Consider the following 22,496-nt stretch of genomic DNA (forward strand, 5'->3'; position numbering starts at 1 on the left):
AGTATATTGACTGTACGGTTACATGTGTTGGCCAAGTGCCAAGCGAGAGATTCTTTGCATGCCGCTAGAGGGCTCAGTTATTGCTGTTGCAAAACATTGTAATTGTTTTAACAGTGAATATCAACACAATCGCGATTAATATAGCGTAAACTGCAGCTCTGCAAGCCTGCATAGGTTTGCAAAGCTACCGGTAATATACCAAAATTACTGGAATCTTCAGCAATTTTGGTAATTAACAGAAAATATATGGAAACCTATCGTAACGTTGGTAATTTATACTTAAATAACTTTTATAAAACGTATTCCATATAGCACTCATGTTTACGTGTCCATATTGTCCATGAGTTTCAATAGCGGCACTATTTTAAATTACCTCTGCAAGTTGTCCAACTATTGACTTTTTCACAACTGCCACTATTTTGACTCCAAAACATTGACAACAAACACATATTTACATAGTAAAATAAATTAAAGTGTGTAAAAAATATAAAGGATATGCTGAAAGCCTCATATTAAACATCAATGGTATTTACAAAATGTATGGTTTATATTTAGGATAATATTTAACAGCTCATTGATAATTTTTAATTATCATCTTACTTATTTATTTCATATATTTTACATATGATATGACCAGAGAGAGGGCCCGAGATCATTACAGACACCTGTAATAATCTGAAGTACCCAAAAGGGACACTACATGTCATGTGCTAGATTACATAAAATCCTTGAAAGATACCAACATTCTGGTAGTTTACTGGTAAACTTCGAAAGTATCCAGTAATATACACTCACTTTTTTAGTAAAGAACAATATTGCTTGCCTTTTACGCACGGCCTAAATTGGAGTTCATCAATACTTCGAGTCAAATCCATGCTTTTAACAATCATATTTTTGTTCCAAAGATGCATATTTTAGTAGATGCAACATTTACTTTCGATTATCTTATAGTTTGTTAAGTAGGTCAGGCATTTTATTGTTCGTGCCTCAACGCAGAGAGGCTATACATTATTGATCGTGTCATCGTTCATCCATTCGCTATCACAATAATCGATCTCATTTCTATTGTAACCTAAAGGATAGGATACAGATGTGACATGATCTTGTTTATGAATATGCATTATACGTAGGCCTTGTATATAGACTATATTTATTTTGACAATTCCTAAATTGTGTTAAACAAGTTACAATTTGAAAAATATAAATTAAATAACACCAAATTTATTTATTTAATTTCCGCTTTTACGCATATGATTTACTGCCGTATAGACAGACTATCAAGCGTTTAATCGGGTGTTCTTCTTGGTAGAAAAGCGATTCTACAAGTCACGAAAATACTAGGTTCAAGATGAGTCGTAGAAAGGGCATTGTTCCTCTGAGATCCAGTCGATGGCCATCGCTGAATGAAGAGGGACTTAATACTGTTGTCCACTCTTTATCTGTCAATGTAGTACGCTTGCCTTGTACTGCGGACACGGCGCCCATAACAAGCCATTTAGTTCCCATCATTTCAGTGCTTTTTGTCCCCTCCCCTCTAGACATAGACAAAAACACACACCTTATAATAATAGGGGCGCGCCTCCGACACAGCCGCCGACCAATAACCCGTCTGTCTGGGCTGAGACCAAGGGGATGAGCGCTCGTTGAGGCCCAATCAGAGCTTTTGTGTTGCCTGCCGGTGCCTGGTCGTGAGGAGCTACTGCAGCGCTTCAGGATCGGAAAGAGAACCCTGAGCTTGTGGAACCTGAGGGGTAAAGGCGAGTCAGGTGAGTCCGAGGATATGGATGAGGCCTAGCTAAAATGGAATATCATTTTTGAAATTGCGGCGGCAGGATTTGGATTCTTACGGGTGGTAGAGTGAACTCTACTTGGGGTAGTAATAATCACATCCAACGTTATAGTGGTGACTCAGGGGTAAATGTGGCGCAAAGACAAACAATACCATAGCATGGTTCGTATATTGATGCAAGTTTATTTGCAAGCCATCAACAACCAACGGTTGAAAGTGACTAATCAAGGTCTGGGATAATTTGATAGGCATTTTTTATACATATCGCGCATTGTCATAAGGAACACATGTTAAAGAAACGAACGTTTTTAGAGAAATATCAAATATGCGGGTAATAGCAACATTGTAGTGAATGTCTCAAATCCGTTTCATTGTTTCATCTCGAGTCTCTAGGGGTTAACTCATATTGGCGGAGAATGCTCTGTGTGCGCCCGGCAGGCTACACAAGCAGTGCATGTGCACACGGTAAAATCCTCCAAATATACCCACATTTTTCGCTTTAAAACCCCTTGTATTAAGATTATCCATGTGTACTACCAATGTAGTGGTACTTGTAGACACAAGACCAAGCGGTAGTTTCACAGAGCTGTGTGGAGAGCGCAGCGAGTAGCCAAAGCTAGTGTGCATTGTAGTTGATGGCTGTACAATTAGAGGAAAAATCCGAAAATGCATCAGCCATGTATGTAAGTGAGGACGTATTCTCTCCACTGGTTCATATGCACGCAAATGGCTGCCTGACGCTTGACATGTAAGACTTGAAATTTAATTCACGCGAATGTATGTATTGATTGTAACCAACGGGCAGCCACTAATAAACGGCATTAGATGCCTAGATGACGTTAGGAAAGAAACGCAAATTAGCTAATATGTGCTGGCTATTATTCTCGGTGCAGCAGAAAAGTCAATAGTGAGAGAGCGCCTAATTTATTTATATAGGTGGTTTGGGTAGAGCCAAGGCTACTGAACCGGGACAAGCTGAACTGTCTGATACTCATGCGGCTTTGGCAACATTTCGTGGCCCATATGTAGACTCACTTGCCAGGCAGCTGTTGGAAAATACTAAATTGCAATATACATTTGTTCCCAATGAGAATAGTCCTAACCCATTATATTAGCCTATCGATGGTTAACAGATTGCCAAAAGACAGAGATTGAATTAAATGTCAATTCTTCTTCTCTTCACTCATTGAATTACTTTCTAAGAATTAATCTGACCGCGGGAGCTCTAAGTGTCTATATAGGTCTAATTATATGCTACAGTTTATGGAACAATGTAAGGACAAGTCTCAGCGGAATTGATGAAGACTGCTGTTAGTTGTAACACAGGTGGGCCCATTCTGAACGCAGGAGGACCCATTCCTAAAAGTTTCAAATATACCCTATGTCTGCTCTATTTTGGGGTCTCAACTTCAGAATTACACAGGGGTATTCAGGTGCAATGTCAAGTTATTTTTGAGTTAAAATTTCAGCCAAGAGGAAGTATTTTTTTTTCAATCATATATGGAAAAAGAGATGCATAACCAGCTGTATCTTTACCAATCCAAGATATGCAAGAATGAAGGGTAAACACATCTAAACATGGATCCTGCATAGTGGGTCTTGTTGTCTGAAGATTTTATTTGTTTATTTACATTTCCCTTTGTCTTTATAAGCCTACAATACATTTTTTTAGATGTATTTCACCTGTGCTTTGTCACCCACCAGACACTCAATTCTACCAGAAAAAAAATATAGAAGTACAGTACTTTCTGAGCCCTGGAAAATCCAGTGCTCATTTCTGTCTACCTTTCTCTCTCCCTTTCTCTATGAATGAAAGCCTGCAGTCTATGAATGGTAGTCCCTGGTGTTGAACACTGTCGAGCAGTATGAATGGACGGTTACGGCACTGCTTTGTCAATGATGGAACAGCCATCGCCATGTCCTCCCAATGTGTATCACTCTACCATCCATCTGCTCCTTCCCACACTGTATATGTATGGAGAAACCTATGGCCCTGATCACTCAACTACATGGGGTAGAAGAGGAATCCATTACAAATGTCTTGTAATTTTTGTGGGGTGGTTTTGGCATATTTGTGAATGCTGTCCCTGATATAGAGCATCGATAGTTCATAATCAAGGAGGGTTTACTCAGTTTAGGTAGTATGTTACATACAATGGTATTTATTTATTTAATTTATTTGCAGTTCTTTAACACAATTGATGTGCTCCAGCAGACTGGAGCTGCCCATGAAGGGATTTCACAGTGTGCACACTTTTAATTTCCACGGTGCCTTATCGCAACTGACTGCCTGGTGTAGCAATGCCCATCAGGCCTCCGTCACTCGTCCTCCTGCATTTTTTGATGCGACGTTGTGCTCTTACAAATTCCCACCGTACAGATTCAGTTCCACAAAGAAAGGTTGAGCTAATGCCTTGTTAAACGTTACACGGTTTGGTTTCTGTAGATTTGTATCATGAAAGCAGTATTTCAGATCTATCAGAAATCATGGCTAAGCCAGTCCCTTGGCTCAATAGAACCTACAGATGCCATTTTTATAATCCGTTAAAACTATCAGCCTCTGCATCTCATTTAAGGATAAGCAACTGCTTCCTCTCCTGGGAACAAATATGTTCCAAACAAACATGGCTTATAAGAAGATTGTAGGCCTACATCAGACACACTGGACAGTTTATGTAGGCTTTATCATTTTTGGAGGGAAAGATCACAACAGAACTCAATGTAAGTGGCCTTGGCTCTGCTTCAGGATCATTGACCTTGGTCAAAAGAAAAAAGGTGAGAAAATAAACAGGCTGCCCTTTAAACACCCCCTTTGTTCAAACACAACAAACTGACAGGCTCTAAATAAGCGACCAGTGCACCTGCGGTTGGGTAACAAAAGACCAGGTGCCCTCCACTGATGTACTTAGGATCCAGCCACAATGACCCCTGATGAAAGGAGCATGTTGTGGTGGAGTCCCTCGCATATTCACTATCCTAATATTGATCTCATTACCTTTTTATGGGGAAGGTATTTTTCTCACGTGGTGTGGTGAAAAGTATAATGTTGATTGCACTCACCCATCGAGTCAGACCCTCAGTGCTTGTTTCAAGAGACCCTCATTTTTAGTGTGTGTGTGTGATGACCCTACCACTGAGTTGGCATGTCCCGATTGACTCAATGGCCCTGGGTTTGGCAGGAGACTGGAACTCTCACAGATAAAGCCTGTGTGCCTTGACACCAGCTATTCACCAGCTGTTGGTTCCTGTACCCCTGCACATTGACTTGGTACCAGTACCCCATTGTATATAACCTCTTTAGTTATTTTGTTACTTTTCTTATTTTAATTTGATTTAATGTATTTTTTTAGCAAATATTTTCTTACTTTAAAAAACAATCTGCATTGTTGGGTAAGGGTTTGTAAGTAAGCATTTCACGTTAAGGTCTACCTGTTGTATTCAGCGCAGGTGACATAAAATGTGATTTGATTCTATACAAAAGCAGAGTCATTTTTTATTTTTTTTTATTTAACCAGGCAAGTCAGTTAAGAACAAATTCTTATTTTCAATGACTGCCTAGGAACAGTGGGTTAACTGCCTGTTCAGGGGCAGAACAACAGATTTGTACCTTGTCAGCTCTGGGATTTGAACTTGCCACCTTCCGGTTACTAGTCCAACGCTCTAACCACTAGGCTACATACACTAGGCTAGTCATGACAACACCATTACCTCAGACTTTCCTATGACAGTGTACAGGAAGCTCTCTGCAAAATATCAACAGGGAGTGTGCCACTTATTGGTCTGGAGAAGCTATGGTTCAGCGGCTTTTCCACTTAAGTTTTTATCAGAGATGATTTTATGAGGAGGTAGGGTAAATTAGGACGGTAGCTGTAATTTTTTTATTTAAAGGAGGTCAAATTTGCAGTTGTCAGTCGGCTTTGGTACCACTAGCTTTGGTATGTTATTGTCCAGCATTCAAGTAGGCCTATGTTATTTAAGCTCAAATACATTTGCAGTGCAAAAGGATTGTCATACCCAGCACACAGCCTGTGATATCTTCTGAAAGCTGCTGTGTCCAATGAAACGCCGTCCTTGTGTTTTCAGTCGTGGAAGAGGGACCCCATTTAAAATCTATGCTCATTTAGGGGTCCATACTTACTTGAATTAAGATATAAACGCTCTCCGTTTGAGGGGACAGACATCTGTATAATTACATCTTAATCAGGAAAATGAAGTTTATTTATGAATCCGCCCAAGTGAAAATCCTGTGAGGGAGAGAAGCCTTGTCGACAGTAGATTATTGATTGATATGTGCGATGTTAATGAATGTATGTGAAGTGTAGCAATAAACAAGGGATCCATCTTGCATAGGAATGTGTGTAAAACGAAAGGAGAGTGCAGAAAAAGGTGTCCTCACAGGCTTCTATTTTTTTCTGACATGTCCAGTAACAATGTTTTTCAAACAATATTGCAGTTGATTCACAATGCAACCTGTACTGTAACTTAGTATTGAGAAGATCACTGTAATGCCGTGTTGGTTTTAGCCATTTTCTCGCTGTCCACAGGTCATGAAAGGTCAGCACAGCAAGTGATGTCCCCTTATTTGCATATATAGTTTATGGTTGAACCTTTAACCTATGCTGTTCCTTGAAATAATTATAATTGAAACCAGTCCCGGTTCAAGTTGGTGAGTATCAATGAAAAAGACTTCAGTTTTAGTGAGAGTCAGGGCATTCCCAAAGAGGAGTGCCGAGGCATGCATTGTGGGATACCCTTGCTTGTAATGTGCTTTCTGTTCAGTGTCGTGAACCAAAAATGTGTAGGTTATATGAAATCTCCAACAGCTGCAGGCTATACATACTCACACATAGCCATTGGTTTACCGAAAACCATGGTTTGAATATGGAAGTGAGATGGGAAAGTAATTTGCTAGACTTTCCCACAGATATTACACAGGTATTGCATTGGCCTATTTGTTGTCAGTCAAAGAAAAAGGTACCTTTCCTACTCCCCTTGGAATGCCCCTTCTTTTAACGGGGCCTTAGCCAGCAAACCCAGAAGAAGAATATCAATTTCATTCAATAGCAGCATGGGATGTAATTGGTTTGCGAATGGGTCTCAAGAATACTTGGTTTTGCATGTTAAGTGTGTATGTTTGGCGTCACGGCCTTGTTAACACCTGAATGGGGGTGGCTGTGTTGTTCAGTGGGCTTCACGCGAGGCTGATTAAACCCTGTGCAGAAACAATCAGCCCAGATGAATGGCTCCCTGCGACGCTTAATTAGCAGACCTCCCCAACGTTTTTGCTCGATAAGCAAAACGCAGCTGTGGAACTCATGTGGAACACGTGGTCGCCAAGCATCACCAGGTCCCAGATGACTCGTACCCTTTCAGACAACTGCATACCACCCTGCATCTCACTGATGGCTTGCCTCCAAATGTAAGCAGGATTGGTGCTGGTCGGTCCCTGAATGGGAGACCAGATGCTGCTGGAAGTGGTGTTGTAGGGCCAGTAGGAGGCAGTCTTTCCTCTGGTCCAAAAAAATAATCTCCCAATGCCCCAGGGCAGTGATTGGGGACATTACCCTGTGTAGGGTGCGGTCTTTCGGATGGGACATTAAATGGGTGTCTTGTCTCTCTGTGGTCACTAAAGATCCCATGGCACTTCTCGTAAGAGTAGGGGTGTTAACCTTGGCGTCCTGGCTAAATTCATACCATCATCGTAACCTAATTATCCCCAACTTCCAATTGGCTCATTCATCCCCCCCTCTTCTCCCCATGTAACTATTCCCCAGGCCGTTGCTGTAAATAATCCTTTTTTCTTAGTCATCTTATCTGGTAAAATACCCAAACCTTGTTGTGCTGGAATATGTCTTTTTGTTTTCACATTGTCCTTTCCAGCACAGTTCCAGCAAAGATGGTGGATGTATAACCAGTTCAGCCCAGTATCGTTCAGCCCAGTACCGTTCAGCTCAATAGTGTGAACAGAGTAGCCTATAATTGGTTCGATCAGACAAAGTGAGACCTTTTTGAATGACTCCTTTCATAAGAACATTTTAGGTCCACAGGGGTCCCAATGCCACTGTGTTCTCTTGTGTTGAACCTCTGCCATTGTGTCAGTGACCATAAAGGTTAAAGGCGTATGGCACCATGGTGGCTAATTGGCACCGTTGTTCTGGATGAGTAGTTTTGCCTCCCAGTAGGCTTTCACTACATCCCCATCCCTGTATTCCCTTTTGATTAATTGTGTTTTCTGTTTGTTAAGAGCTTAAAATGAAAATGAATTCACTGCAAAGGTAGGCTGGGAGGTGTGCATGAAGGGGATGAGTTGGGAAAATGAAAGGCTGATGGACTGAAGAAGAAGTGGTGTCTATGCTTGGTCCGGTTATCATTTGCATGCCTTCAAATTAAGATTGATTGACAGTGGGAGGAACATGGAGGGATAACAACAAGGTTACATTAAATTTCTACTTTTTACATGACCATGTATAAAATACTGCTTTATAGACTTGTAGCATCTCCATGTAGATGAGGAGACAATTATGCAAGAGTACCCCCTCAGACTTGGGTTGATGAAGAGAGGGGGTGATGTGTAGGCACGTTTTGTATGTAGGAATTTCTATATTGGACTCAAGAGTCTGAAGTGACACTATATATTGACATAAGTAACTCTTCCCACCTGTCAATGAGAAGGTGTTTCCCTTCTTTTAACACTTCCCAGATCCGGCAGGAAGTAGAATGTCACATTTTCTTGCGGTAGATTGTGTGGCTGGTGTGCTACACTACTGTAGCTCTCCTTTTGTTGCACTGTGTACGTTTCACATCTTTCAACCAAAAAAAAGTCATTTGAAAATTACTTAGACGTAGTTACGCCCTACAAAAATCATTTCAATAATTGTCACTTTCTACAATGTTTTTTTTTGTCCACCAAAATATACCTTTCACACATCATACCACTTTGACGCTGTGACCTTTTGTGGAACGCGTATCCTGCCACGGCTTTGGCCTTTTCCCGCTCTTTTGACCTTTTTTCCCGCTCTTTTGACCTTTTTTCCCCCAATGTTGAACTTTTCCCAATGTTGACAGTCAGGACGTGTCCTGGCTGTCATGTGTATCATTCCCTGTCATCCAAACACTGTCCCATTCACTGATTTGTAGGGATGTCTGTGCTGTTATGAGTCAGCCAGAAAAGTAGTAGTAACAGAATTGTTAACAGTGAACACCAGTCCAGTACACTTATACTGTAGTTTTCATTTCTATGCTCTCTGTGTCCTAGTGTAAAGAGAATTAAGGCCAGTAGGTGAAGGAGACTCTATGGCGTCCATCTCAGATTCTCCTTCAGGACAGCGTTTCTCAATGTACAGTGCATTCATAAAGTATTCAGATCCCTTGACTTTTTCTACTGTTTTTTTTTTGTTAGACATGTTTCTACAATTTAAACAAAATCCAATCTACACACAATACCCCATAATGACAAAGTGATTTTTGCTAATTTATTAAAAGCAGAAATGCCTTACTTAGATTAATATTCAGACCCTTTGCTATGAGACTCGAAATTGAGCTCCGGTGCATCCTGTTTGATTGGTGTCCACCTGTGGTAAATTCAATTGATTGGAAATTATTTGGAAAGGCACACACCTGTCTAATTTAAGGTCCCACAGTTGACAGTGCATGCAAAAACCAAGCCATGTGGTCGAAGGAATTGTCCGTAGAGCTCCAAGACAGGATTGTGTCGACACAGATCTGGGGAAGGGTACCCAAAAATGTCTGCAGCATTTAGGTCCCCAAGAACACAGTGGCCTCCATCATTCTTAAATGGAAGAAGATTAGAACCACCAAGACTCATCATAGTGCTGGCTGCCCGGCCAAACTGAGCAATCGGGGGAGAAGGGTCAGGGAGGTGACCAAGAACCGGATGGTCACTGACAGAGCTCTAGCGTTCCTCTGTGAAGATGGTTATCCTTCTGGAAGGTTCTCCCATCTCTGCAGCACTACACCACTACACCAGCAATAACATCTGCTAAACGCATGTATGTGACCAATAAAATATGATTTGAGTGGCCAGACAGAAGTGCCTTTTACTGAGAAGTGACATCAAAGCCCACTTGGAGTTTCCTAAAGGCAACTAAAGGACTGTCAGACCATGAGAAACAAGATTCTCTGGTCTGATGAAACCAAGATTAAAGCCTGAATGCCAAGCGTCACGTCTGTAGGAAACCTGGCACCATCCCTATGGTAAAGCATGGTGGTGGCAGCAGCAGCATGCTGTGGGGATGTTTTTCAGCGGCAGGGACTGGGACAATTGTCAGGATCGAGGCAAAGATGAACAGAGAAAAGTACAGAGAGATCCTTGATGATAACCTGTGCCCCAGTTTGAGGTCTTGAGCACTCTGGAGAAGATTCACCTTCCAACAGGACAATGACAATAAGCACACAGCCAAGACAACTCAGGAGTGGCTTCGGGACAAGTCTCAATGTCTTTGAGTGGCCCAGCCAGAGCCCGGACTTGAACCTGATCGAACATCTCTGGAGAGACTGAAAATAGCTTTGCAGCGACACTCCCCATTCAACCTGACAGAGCTTGAGAGGATCTGCAGAGAATGGGAGAAACTCCCCAAATACAGGTGTTCCAAGCTTGTAGTGTCACACCCAAGAAGACTCCAGGCTGTAATCGCTGTCAAAGGTGCTTCAGCAAAGCACTGAGTAAAGGGTCTGAATACTTATGTAAATGTAATATTTCCGTTTTTTAAAATTCTTTATAAACTAGCATAAACCTGTTTTTGCTTTGTCAATATGGGGTGTTGTGTGTAGACTGATGAGGGGGGGAAAACAATTGAATCAATTTTAGAATAAGGCTGTAACTTAACAAAATATGGAAGTCAAGGAGTCTGAATACTTTCCAAATGCACTATATGTGTTTGATTCCAGCACTAGCCCACCTGATTCAACTAGTCAATTCAGCCGTTTATTCATTGAATCAGGTGTGCTGATGAGTGGTGGAATGGAACAAATATGTGCAATGTTTGGGGGTCCCTGAGGACCAGGTCTGGAACACTGTCTTCATGTGACTATATGTCCTTCACCTGTGATACTCACTAATGATAATACAGGGCTATGTCCTTGTTGTCTTTAACCACAGCCCTCTCCCTCTCATATGAGCATGTTTATGCACTGGAACAGATTGCTATTCTGCCCCTTGAGATATTTCCTCATCATTGTCCTTTATGGCAGCATCAGCTGACCAAGATGAGAACTACAGTTTGCCTTCTGCCGTAGGGCACCTTTGTGTGGTGGTGGCCAGACCTCAAATATTTTCTGTTTGTGGTGTCAGCCCACAGAAGGCATCGGAAACGAGCAAGATGTTTTCTTTGTAGCTCCCTTCTCTCTTCCTGCAACCTATTTTCACCTGGCCCTGTATAGTGGGATCTTGTGTTGTCCTTTTGTGTGTGACTGTATAGCAGTGAAGGATCAGAGGAGGAAGGGGAGGAACATCCTCCTCAGTGAATTTAATACACATTTAAGTGGTAAAACAAGTTCTAATTTTTAGATAACGATAATAAATATAATTATATGTCAACAAATAATTGATTAAAACACATTATTTGCAATGAAGGTCTACAGTAGCCTCAACAGCACTCTGTAGGGTAGCACCATGGTGTAGCCGGAGGACTGCAAGCTTCCCTCCTCTAAGTACATTGACTTCAACACAAAACCTAGGAGGAATATGGGTCTCATCCCCATCCATAGACTTGCACAGTAATTATGACAACTTCCAGAGGATGTCCTTCAGCCTATTAGAGCTCTTGCAGCATGAACTGACATGTTGTCCTCCCAATCAAAGGATCAGAGAATTAATCTAGTACTGAAAGCATAGATACAGCTAGCTAGCACTGCACGGTATAAATTGTGGTGAGGTAGTTGACTCAGAGAAAGACAATAGGAGAACAGTTTTGAACAAATTATTTTCTTCCAAAATAAAGAAGCTAGAGATTTTTTTTCTTCTGTTTGACACTGTTTTACTCACTTAGCTAGCAAATGCAGCTAGCTAGTTTAGCACACTGAAACACCCTATTCAAACAGAAGGATGCTATGTTAGATAGCTCGCTATAACTTTCCAACACAATACTGGAACTCTTCCAAGTCGAGGTAAGCTTTTGGTATTACTAAATAATTGCCACCGGGCCCCCGTTGTAACGGCTTACTGTACACTACCTTTACTGCAGGATTGTAAAGGGTTTACTAACGTGTTAGTTCTATTACGTTACTTTAGCTAATATGGTGGAAACGATGTAGGCTGTGTGTTGCGGTTTGGCTTGGAAAGGTCTTTTCGTCTGGTCAAATACAGCTGATTTATTGTGCATTGAAGTACTCAAGCGAAGGGAGAATTTGAGAGGAGAGATGTGAGACGGAATACAATGTGGCTGCTATGAAAGTGAACTGTGTGATCAGGGGTGTATTCTTTCCGCCAATTCTGTTGAAAACGTTTCTTAAATGGAAGCCAACTGTACAAAATGGGGATAAATATACCTGAATTTGTCCAATAGAAACTCTCGTTTGCAACTAATGATTACACCCTATATCAGCTAGATGCAGGCAAGAGAGTGTAAGGCATTATTGAATGTCACTGTCTGTCCAGTTCCCTACTCGGGGTCCGTGGCCCGTCACCGACACTCATTTAATGTGAGCGGTTTAGAGACGCACTCTCAGGGCTACCAATCCTGTCTTTGAGCAGTCCCAGAGATCCCAATATTTTCAAACATGTTTGCATGTTTGATTTTATCGGAACAAAATCTGCAATGCTCTTGTAGTGTGAGATGTGCAATGACAAGTTTTTTGAAAATGGCGATCAGCAATAGCCAATGAGAGCTCGTCAAAGATGCCTGTGAGAGGTTGTTTCGCGTCACCCAGAATTTGTAGACTCTCGAGCAGGAGCCATGACTATTAGTATGTGTTTATACTTGCCTTTAACCAAAGCGTCTAATCAATCTAATCACATCATTGTTTTTTCGCAAGACAGCATGGTGGTATGGAGAATCCTCATGACCAAGTGAAGAATCTTGTAGTGTGTGACAACCCATCTGTGCCAGATCGTTGAGCGTGCGCACCACTACGTTGGCAAGACAAAAACATACAGGAAATATGGTAATTTAATGTGAGAGGCTCAACGACGTTAGGATTTTGAAAGTTGTGTAGTGTGCATCCGGCATAAGAGTATCAGTTATGTGATTCAAGGGGTCAGGGTTCACAGGGTTTAATGTAGAAAACCTGCCTGTATGTCTGTTTGGTGTGATGTGTTTCTTGTGCCTTTTTGTGTGCGTCTATAGGCATGTGTTGATGTCTTCACTGAAGACATCGATACCCTCACTGCCCCATTTTATAAATCTCACTGCTACCTCCGTCTCTCCAGATGGCCTATGTTCCAGCATTTTTTTCCTATTGAATTTTTTTTGTTTAAACAACGTATGCCCCACCCTGTGGTCTGAAGTTCCGCAATGATCCCTTTTTGTCAAGATGCCAGGTTTAGAATCAGCGTCTTGCAAGAAGTAGCTTTTCCTCTTTCTGCCCTGAAAGCACAGGGGCTTCATTGCCCCCCCTCCCCACTCCTCTCTCTCTCCCTCCCAACCTCACTCTGACTCTTTCTCTCTCACTGTCTTCGTGTGACGTCCTGACCACTAACGGCTACATATTAAGAGATAATTCCATACCCTGAGGTTACAAACCGGCTTCGACTGGCTCGCTCGCATTTTGAATGCGCTGAGTACTCTGGGTAATAAAAAAATAAAAGTGAACAGAATTGTAACTCTGCTTTTAAAGGAACAGGACACTAATTTATGCAAACAGTGACAAAGTTTGGGTGTTGGGGTCTGAGAAACGCAACAGTCACATCCAGAAATACATATGGTGGCTTTAGTAGGTTACAGAGGTTCAACGCAGTTTGGTAATCGTGGGGGTAACCACACATTCTCAATGAACGAAACTCTATTCATTAGAGTAGACTTGTTTTCATGCTAAACCAATGACTTGGGATGGGTTCTGACTCAATGCCCTTTGTTCTACCCTTGCCTCTCCAATTCCTCCGTGAAGAGGCAGAGTACCTCGAATAGCAGTGTCACTAGTCAATGTTATGCAGTTACGTTACTGTAACGTAGGTCAGTGAGAATCCGGTGTCAGTGAAAATCAGAATTAGTTCATCTGTATGCTGCCTAATGTATACGCCACAGTACTGTTTGTCGGCATGCATGTGTATGGCTCACTTAAAGTGAAAGGGTTCCATGGTTGACATATGCACACCAAAATCAGCATCTATGAAAGCACAACGTCATGTCCATATGACCCGCACACCGAAATGGAACCTATTTGTCTGAATACAGTGTCTTCAGAAAGTGTTCACACCCCTCGAATTTTTCCACATTATGTTGTGTTACAGCCTGAATTTTCAAATGTATTAAATATATATGTTTCTGTCATTGGTCTACACACAATATCCCATAATGTCAAAGTGAAGTTATGTTTTTTAAATTATGTTACAAATTAATAAAAAATGTAACGCAAAAATGTATTGAGTCTAGGTATTCAACCCCTTTTGTTATGGTAGCCTAAATAATTTCAGGAGTAAACATAAATTGCATGGACTTACTCTGTGTGTAATAAGTGTTTAACCAGATTTATGATTGACTAACTCATCTCTGTACCCCACACATGCAATTATCTGTAAGGTCCCTCAGTCAAGCGGTACATTTCAACCACAAAGACCCAGGAAAGTTTTCCTATGTATTTTTATTTAACCTTTTTATTTAACTAGGCAAGTCAGTTAAGATCCTCCTGCTGGGATTAAAAATACAAAAAAATAATAAAATATAAATATAGGACAAAACGCACATCACGACAAAAGAACACGACATAAAGAGACCTAAGACGACAACACAGCATGGCAGCAACACATGACTACCCATCATGGTAGCAACATGACAACAACATGGTAGCAACATGACAACAACATGGTAGCAACATGACAACAACATGGTAGCAACACAACATGGTCCAAACAAGATTGGGCACAGACAACAGCACAAAGGGCAAGGTAGAGACAACAATACATCACGCGAAGCATCCACAACTGTCAGTAAGAGTGTCCATGGTTGAGTCTTTGAATGAAGAGATTGAGATAAAACTCTCCAGTTTGAGTGTTTGTTGCAGCTCGTTCCAGTCGCTAGCTGCAGTGAACTGAGAAGACGAGCGACCCAGGGATGTGTGTGCTTTGGGGACCTTTAACAGAATGTGACTGGCAGAACGGGTGTTGAATGAGGACTGCAGTAGATATCTCAGATAGGAGCGAGTGAGGCCTAAGAGGGTTTTATAAATAAGCATCAACCAGTGGGTCTTGCGACAGGTATACAGCGATGATGACCAGTTCACAGAGGAGTATAGAGTGCAGTGATGTGTCCTATAAGGAGCATTGGTGGCAAATCTGATAGCCGAATGGTAATGAACATCTAGCCGCTCGAGAGCATCCTTACCTGCCGATCTATAAATGATGTCTCTGTAATCTAGCATGGGTAGGATGGTCATCTGAATCAGGGTTAGTTTGGCAGCTGGGGTGAAAGAGGAGCGGTTACGATAAAGGAAACCAAGTCTAGATTTAACTTTAGCTTTGATATGTGCTGAGAGAAGGACAATGTACTGTCTAGCCATACTCCCAAGTACTTGTATGAGGTGACAACCTCAAGCTCTAAACCCTCAGAGGTAGTAATCACACCTGTGGGGAGAGGGGCATTTTTCTTACCAAACCCCACAACCTTGTTCTGAACATCTCCAAAACAAAGGTAAAGGGTAGCGAGAGCTTGTTGAACACTAAGAAAGCTTTGTTGTGGAGCATTTAACACAGCTGGCCCCTCCCCAGAATGAGTATAAGACTGTATCATCTGTATATAATTGGATGTGAGAGCTTCCTACTGCCTGAGCTATGTTGTTGATGTAAATTGAGAGTGGAGTCAAGGATTGAGCCTTGGTGTACTCCCTTGGTGACAGGCAGTGGCTGAGACAGCAGATTTTCTGACTATATACACTGCACAGTTTTTTTGGGTGTCAAGTTTCAGGAGCTCCTTTAGCACATCTGACTCAGTGACTGCCTGCAGGGAGAAACTTTGTAGCGGGGCAGAGGGGAGAAGCATCGGGGATAGTCGCATTAGAAGGAGTGGGAGATGAGGAAATGTTGGACGGGCAAGGAGGCATGGCTGAGTCAAATAGGAATCCTGACTTCATGAAGTGGTGATTAGAGCTCAGCCATGTGCTTCTTGTCAGTAACAACCAGATCAACTTTAAGGGACATGAGCAGCTGTGAACAGGAGGGTTTATTCTCCAGGTCTTTAACCATTTTCCAGAACGGTTAAAGTTCTCTCTCTTGGGTTTAGACCCACAGAGAGAGAAATGCTCCTTAAAGTAACTAACTCTGGCCTTCCGGATAGCCTGAGTGCACTTATATCTCATTTGCCTGAAAGAAAGCCAGTCAGCCTGAGTATGCGTGTTCCAAGCCCTTCACCAAATGAAATTCTTGAGGTGGAGTAACTCTGCAAAATCACGGTCAAACCAGGGGCCGAACCTATTTTTATTTTTTATTCTCATTTTCTTTATGGGGGCTTGTTTGTTAACAATATCACTTGAAAATATCAAAAAAGAAGGTCCAAGTGTTTGACAGAGGGGATCAAGCTGATTCTATACCATTTTACAGAGGCCAGTTCATGAAGGAAGGCTTACTCATTAAAGTTTTTTAGAAATCGTCTATGACAAATCAGGACAGGTTGTTTCGCTGAGCAGCCATTACAAACACAGGCTGTAAAAGAGGGATCACTAAGGTATCAGTGGTGTTTTCTGTAATGACCTATCAGGATTATTTTTTATTTATTTTTTTATTTCACCTTTATTTAACCAGGTAGGCTAGTTGAGAACAAGTTCTCATTTGCAACTGCGACCTGGCCAAGATAAAGCATAGCAGTGTGAACAGACAACACAGAGTTACACATGGAGTAAACAATTAGCAAGTCAATAACACAGTAGAAAAAAAAATGGGCAGTCTATATACAATGTGTGCAAAAGGCATGAGGAGGTAGGCGAATAATACAATTTTGCAGATTAACACTGGAGTGATAAATGATCAGATGGGCATGTACAGGTAGAGATATTGGTGTGCAAAAGAGCAGAAAAGTAAATAAATAAAAACAGTATAAAAACAGTATGGGAATGAGGTAGGTGAAAAGGGTGAGCTATTTACCAATAGACTATGTACAGCTGCAGCGATCGGTTAGCTGCTCGGATAGCTGATGTTTGAAGTTGGTGAGGGAGATAAAAGTCTCCAACTTCAGCGATTTTTGCAATTCGTTCCAGTCACAGGCAGCAGAGTACTGGAACGAAAGGCGGCCAAATGAGGTGTTGGCTTTAGGGATGATCAGTGAGATACACCTGCTGGAGCGCGTGCTACGGATGGGTGTTGCCATCGTGACCAGTGAACTGAGATAAGGCGGAGCTTTACCTAGCATGGACTTGTAGATGACCTGGAGCCAGTGGGTCTGGCGACGAATATGTAGTGAGGGCCAGCCGACTAGAGCATACAAGTCGCAGTGGTGGGTGGTATAAGGTGCTTTAGTGACAAAACGGATGGCACTGTGATAGACTGCATCCAGTTTGCTGAGTAGAGTGTTGGAAGCCATTTTGTAGATGACATCGCCGAAGTCGAGGATCGGTAGGATAGTCAGTTTTACTAGGGTAAGCTTGGCAGCGTGGGTGAAGGAGGCTTTGTTGCGGAATAGAAAGCCGACTCTGGATTTGATTTTTGATTGGAGATGTTTGATGTGAGTCTGGAAGGAGAGTTTGCAGTCTAGCCAGACACCTAGGTACTTATAGATGTCCACATATTCAAGGTTGGAACCATCCAGGGTGGTGATGCTAGTCGGGCATGCGGGTGCAGGCAGCGATCGGTTGAAAAGCATGCATTTGGTTTTACTCGCGTTTAAGAGCAGTTGGAGGCCACGGAAGGAGTGCTGTATGGCATTGAAGCTCGTTTGGAGGTTGGATAGCACAGTGTCCAATGACGGGCCGAAAGTATATAGAATGGTGTCGTCTGCGTAGAGGTGGATCAGGGAATCGCCCGCAGCAAGAGCAACATCATTGATATATACAGAGAAAAGAGTCGGCCCGAGAATTGAACCCTGTGGCACCCCCATAGAGACTGCCAGAGGACCGGACAGCATGCCCTCCGATTTGACACACTGAACTCTGTCTGCAAAGTAATTGGTGAACCAGGCAAGGCAGTCATCCGAAAAACCGAGGCTGTTGAGTCTGCCGATAAGAATTTGGTGATTGACAGAGTCGAAAGCCTTGGCGAGGTCGATGAAGACGGCTGCACAGTACTGTCTTTTATCGATGGCGGTTATGATATCATTTAGTACCTTGAGTGTGGCTGAGGTGCACCCGTGACCGGCTCGGAAACCAGATTGCACAGCGGAGAAGGTACGGTGGGATTCGAGATGGTCAGTGACCTGTTTGTTGACTTGGCTTTCGAAGACCTTAGATAGGCAGGGCAGGATGGATATAGGTCTATAGCAGTTTGGGTCCAGGGTGTCTCCCCCTTTGAAGAGGGGATGACTGCGGCAGCTTTCCAATCCTTGGGGATCTCAGACGATATGAAAGAGAGGTTGAACAGGCTGGTAATAGGGGTTGCGACAATGGCGGCAGATAGTTTCAGAAATAGCGGGTCCAGATTGTCAAGCCCAGCTGATTTGTACGGGTCAAGGTTTTGCAGCTCTTTCAGAACATCTGCTATCTGGATTTGGGTAAAGGAGAACCTGGAGAGGCTTGGGTGAGGAACTACGGGGGGCGGAGCTGTTGGCCGAGGTTGGAGTAGCCAGGCGGAAGGCATGGCCAGCCGTTGAGAAGTGCTTATTGAAGTTTTCGATAATCATGGATTTATCGGTGGAGACCGTGTTTCCTAGCCTCAGTGCAGTGGGCAGCTGGGAGGAGGTGCTCTTGTTCTCCATGGACTTCACAGTGTCCCAGAACTTTTTGGAGTTGGAGCTACAGGATGCAAACTTCTGCCTGAAGAAGCTGGCCTTAGCTTTCCTGACTGACTGCGTGTATTGGTTCCTGACTTCCCTGAACAGTTGCATATCACGGGGCTATTCGATGCTATTGCAGTCCGCCACAGGATGTTTTTGTGCTGGTCGAGGGCAGTCAGGTCTGGAGTGAACCAAGGGCTGTATCTGTTCTTGGTTCTGCATTTTTGAACGGAGCATGCTTATCTAAAATGGTGAGGAAGTTACTTTTAAAGAATGACCAGGCATCCTCAACTGACGGGATGAGGTCAATGTCCTTCCAGGATACACGGGCCAGGTCGATTAGAAAGGCCTGCTCACAGAAGTGTTTTAGGGAGCGTTTGACAGTGATGAGGGTGGTCGTTTGACTGCGGCTCCATGGCGGATACAGGCGATGAGGCAGTGATCGCTGAGATCCTGGTTGAAGACAGCGGAGGTATATTTGGAGGGCCAGTTGGTCAGGATGACGTCTATGAGGGTGCCCTTGTTTACAGAGTTAGGGTTGTACCTGGTGGGTTCCTTGATGATTTGAGTGAGATTGAGGGCATCTAGCTTAGATTGTAGGACTGCCGGGGTGTTAAGCATATCCCAGTTTAGGTCACCTAACAGAACAAACTCTGAAGCTAGATGGGGGCGATCAATTCACAAATGGTGTCCAGGGCGCAGCTGGGAGCTGACGGGGGTCGGTAGCAGGCGGCAACAGTGATAGACTTGTTTCTGGAGAGAGTAATTTTCAAAATTAGTAGTTCAAACTGTTTGGGTATGGACCTGGAAAGTATGACATTACTTTGCAGGCTATCTCTGCAGTAGACTGCGACTCCGCCCCCTTTGGCAGTTCTATCTTGACGGAAGATGTTATAGTTGGGTATGGAAATCTCTGAATTTTTGGTGGCCTTCCTGAGCCAGGATTCAGACACGGCAAGGACATCAGGGTTAGCAGAGTGTGCTAAAGCAGTGAGTAAAACAAACTTAGGGAGGAGGCTTCTGATGTTGACATGCATAAAACCAAGACTTGGTTTTTTGTGAGGATAACATCAAGAAGAGTAGCCTTTCCTGGGTGTTTGGAGTCATACCTTGTGGGATTGGTAATAATCTGAGGAAGATTTACAGAGTCCCATTGCTTTAGGACTAGGTTTTAAGCAATGCATTACAAAGAAGTGCACCTATTGGTAGATGAGTAAATGTATAAAAAAAACAGACATTGAATTACACTTTGGATGGTGTATCATTACACCCAGTCATTACAAAGATACAGGCATCCTTCCTAACCAATGCCAGAGAGGAAGGAAACTGCTCAGGGATTTAATTAGGAGGCCAATAGTGACTTTAAAACCATTACAGAGTTTAATGGCTGTGATAACTGAAGATGGATCAACACCATTGTAGTTACTCTACAATACTAACCTAATTGACAGTGTGAAAAGAAGGAAACCTGTACAGAATACAAATATTACAAAACATGTACCTGTTTGCAACAAGGCACTAAAGTAATCCTGCAAAAAATGTGGCAAAGCAATTCACTTTGTCCTGAATAGAATGTGTTATGTTTGGGGCAAATCAAATACAACACATTACGGAGTACCACTCTCCCATATTTTCAAGCATATTGGTGGCTGCATCATGTTATGGGTATGCTTGTAATCATTAATGCCTGGAGAGTTTTTCAGGATAAAAAAATAAACGGAATGGAGCTAAGCACAGGCAAAACCTAGAGGAAAGCCTGTTTCAGTCTGCTTTCCAACAGACACTGGGAGATGAATTTACCTGTTCAGCAAGACGATAACCTAAAATACAAGGCCAAACCTACACTGGAGTTCCTTACCAAGAAGACAGTGAATGTTCCTGAGTGGCCGAGATGCAGTTTTGAATGAAATCTACTTGAAAATCTATGGCGAGACCTTAAAAATGGTTGTCTAGCAATGATCAACAACCAATTTGTCAGAGCTTCAAGAATTCTTCAAAAAATAATGGGCAAATGTTGCACAATCCAGGTGTGGAAAGCTTTGAGACTTACCCAGAAAGACTCACGGCTATAATCACTGCCAAAGATGCTTCTACAAATTATTGACTAGGGTGTAAATACTTTTGTAAATTAGATATTTCTGTATTTTCAATAGATTTGCAACAATTTCTAAAAACATGTTTTCACTTTATCATTATGGGGTATTATGTGTAGATGGGTGAGGGGACAACATCTATTTAGAATCGAGGCTGTAACACAACAAAAGGCATTCATACCCCTTGAATTATTTCTGAAGGCACTGTAGGCCGGAAAACAGCGTGATGTTTCAGTGGAGACCGCTATGGAGTTTAAAAATATCTATTATTCTTCAAAAAACGAATTTGACATTAAATCATTTTGGATAAAATGTATTAACACTTTGAAATTGTCAGTTTAATATTCACTCCTCGGTACCCAGTCATTTTTTCCTGGTTTTCCTGGAAGGGCTGAATAAAATGTATGTTCTATTGAAGTGAATGTAGTGATTTCCCAGTCAGGTTCAATGTAGGGAAGTTACGGGAGCTGAAGGTATTGTAACCAATGTCATCACGATCCCAGGATATACTAAACATTTGTCCAACATGTTGGTTGTATTGTGGAATATGGTGCTTAGGGTAACACTATGAATATCCCACACCTGTCTTTGAGATGACACATTTTGTTAATGGGCATTCTTCCCATCTGATCTTTGTGGCCATGGATTGTCATTTATGCTTTTCCAAAATGGAATAATGGAAACTAGCCTATTTAATTGGGCCTCTGAGCTAGTGTATGCTCATCTTATGGAAGGGAAAAAAACACATTGTTTGGTGTCCTTTCAATAGGCATATAGATTGTCTGTCTGTATTTTGGCCTGACCTGCATTGCCTTCTTTATAACGTGTGCTCCAGCAGTGGATAACTGGTTCTGTGGGAACCATGACCCATTGAGTTCTGGACCCATTTGTTCTCTGCTAGGTAAACCTAAACTCATTGGGTCCTGGACCCATTTAGTGTGTGATTGGTAACCATGGCCCATTGGGTTCTCATCTGTTACCGCCCGTATAGTAGTCTCCAAACACCCAGACTGTGAGGCAAACTTATTTGAAGGAAATCCTGTGTTGTGTTCATTTGGCACCAACTGGAAGAAAACTGACTTAACTGAAAGGAGGGACTACATGGATGTTTTACATTGCAAAAAATATTTCCAACCTATATTTTAAAACTGATGAACACAGCCATGGTTGAGGATTCATTCCTCTTCCAGATAGTGTTGCTGCTTACCATGGATGGTCCATCAAGGCCACTGTTGAGCTCCGCCATGTCAGTCAGCTACCTCGGGGCTCACGTTTGGCTCTTTGTCTCCCAACTTCACACCCCCACACACTTCCTCCCCTTTGCCCCCTGCCGCTACCGCTGCCCAAGCCCCACCTCCCCACCCTCTTCACCACCACTACCACCCTCCTCCCTAGCCACCCCTCCCTCGGGCGACAGTGTAACAGGAATTGATTAGTGGCATGGCTTGAAAATAGAAGGGGGTCGGTTGTCGTGGCAACTACCACAATGAGCGGTTGTCTTGTTTAATGAAGACCAGAGGTGTGTTTAAGTGTTGTGCCTGAGCAGGGGTGGTGGGAACGGGAGGTGTGTATCGATGCGGGAGGCGA

At 42.6% G+C, this 22,496-nt stretch overlaps 1 protein-coding gene across 1 annotated transcript in view; it reads left to right on the plus strand.

The window, feature by feature from the left end:
- Positions 1 to 1,539: 1,539 nt before the first annotated feature.
- The window catches only part of LOC118398076 (transcriptional repressor p66-beta-like), a 46,545-nt gene continuing 25,588 nt past the window's right edge, over positions 1,540 to 22,496 (plus strand). Inside the window, exon 1 of the mRNA XM_035793076.2 lies at positions 1,540 to 1,766. The gene's annotated coding sequence lies outside the window, so the exon portion shown is untranslated. The remainder of the gene's footprint in view (positions 1,767 to 22,496) is intronic.

The sequence above is a fragment of the Oncorhynchus keta genome, chromosome 19 (genome assembly GCF_023373465.1).
Source record: "Oncorhynchus keta strain PuntledgeMale-10-30-2019 chromosome 19, Oket_V2, whole genome shotgun sequence".
Lineage (NCBI taxonomy): Eukaryota > Metazoa > Chordata > Actinopteri > Salmoniformes > Salmonidae > Oncorhynchus > Oncorhynchus keta.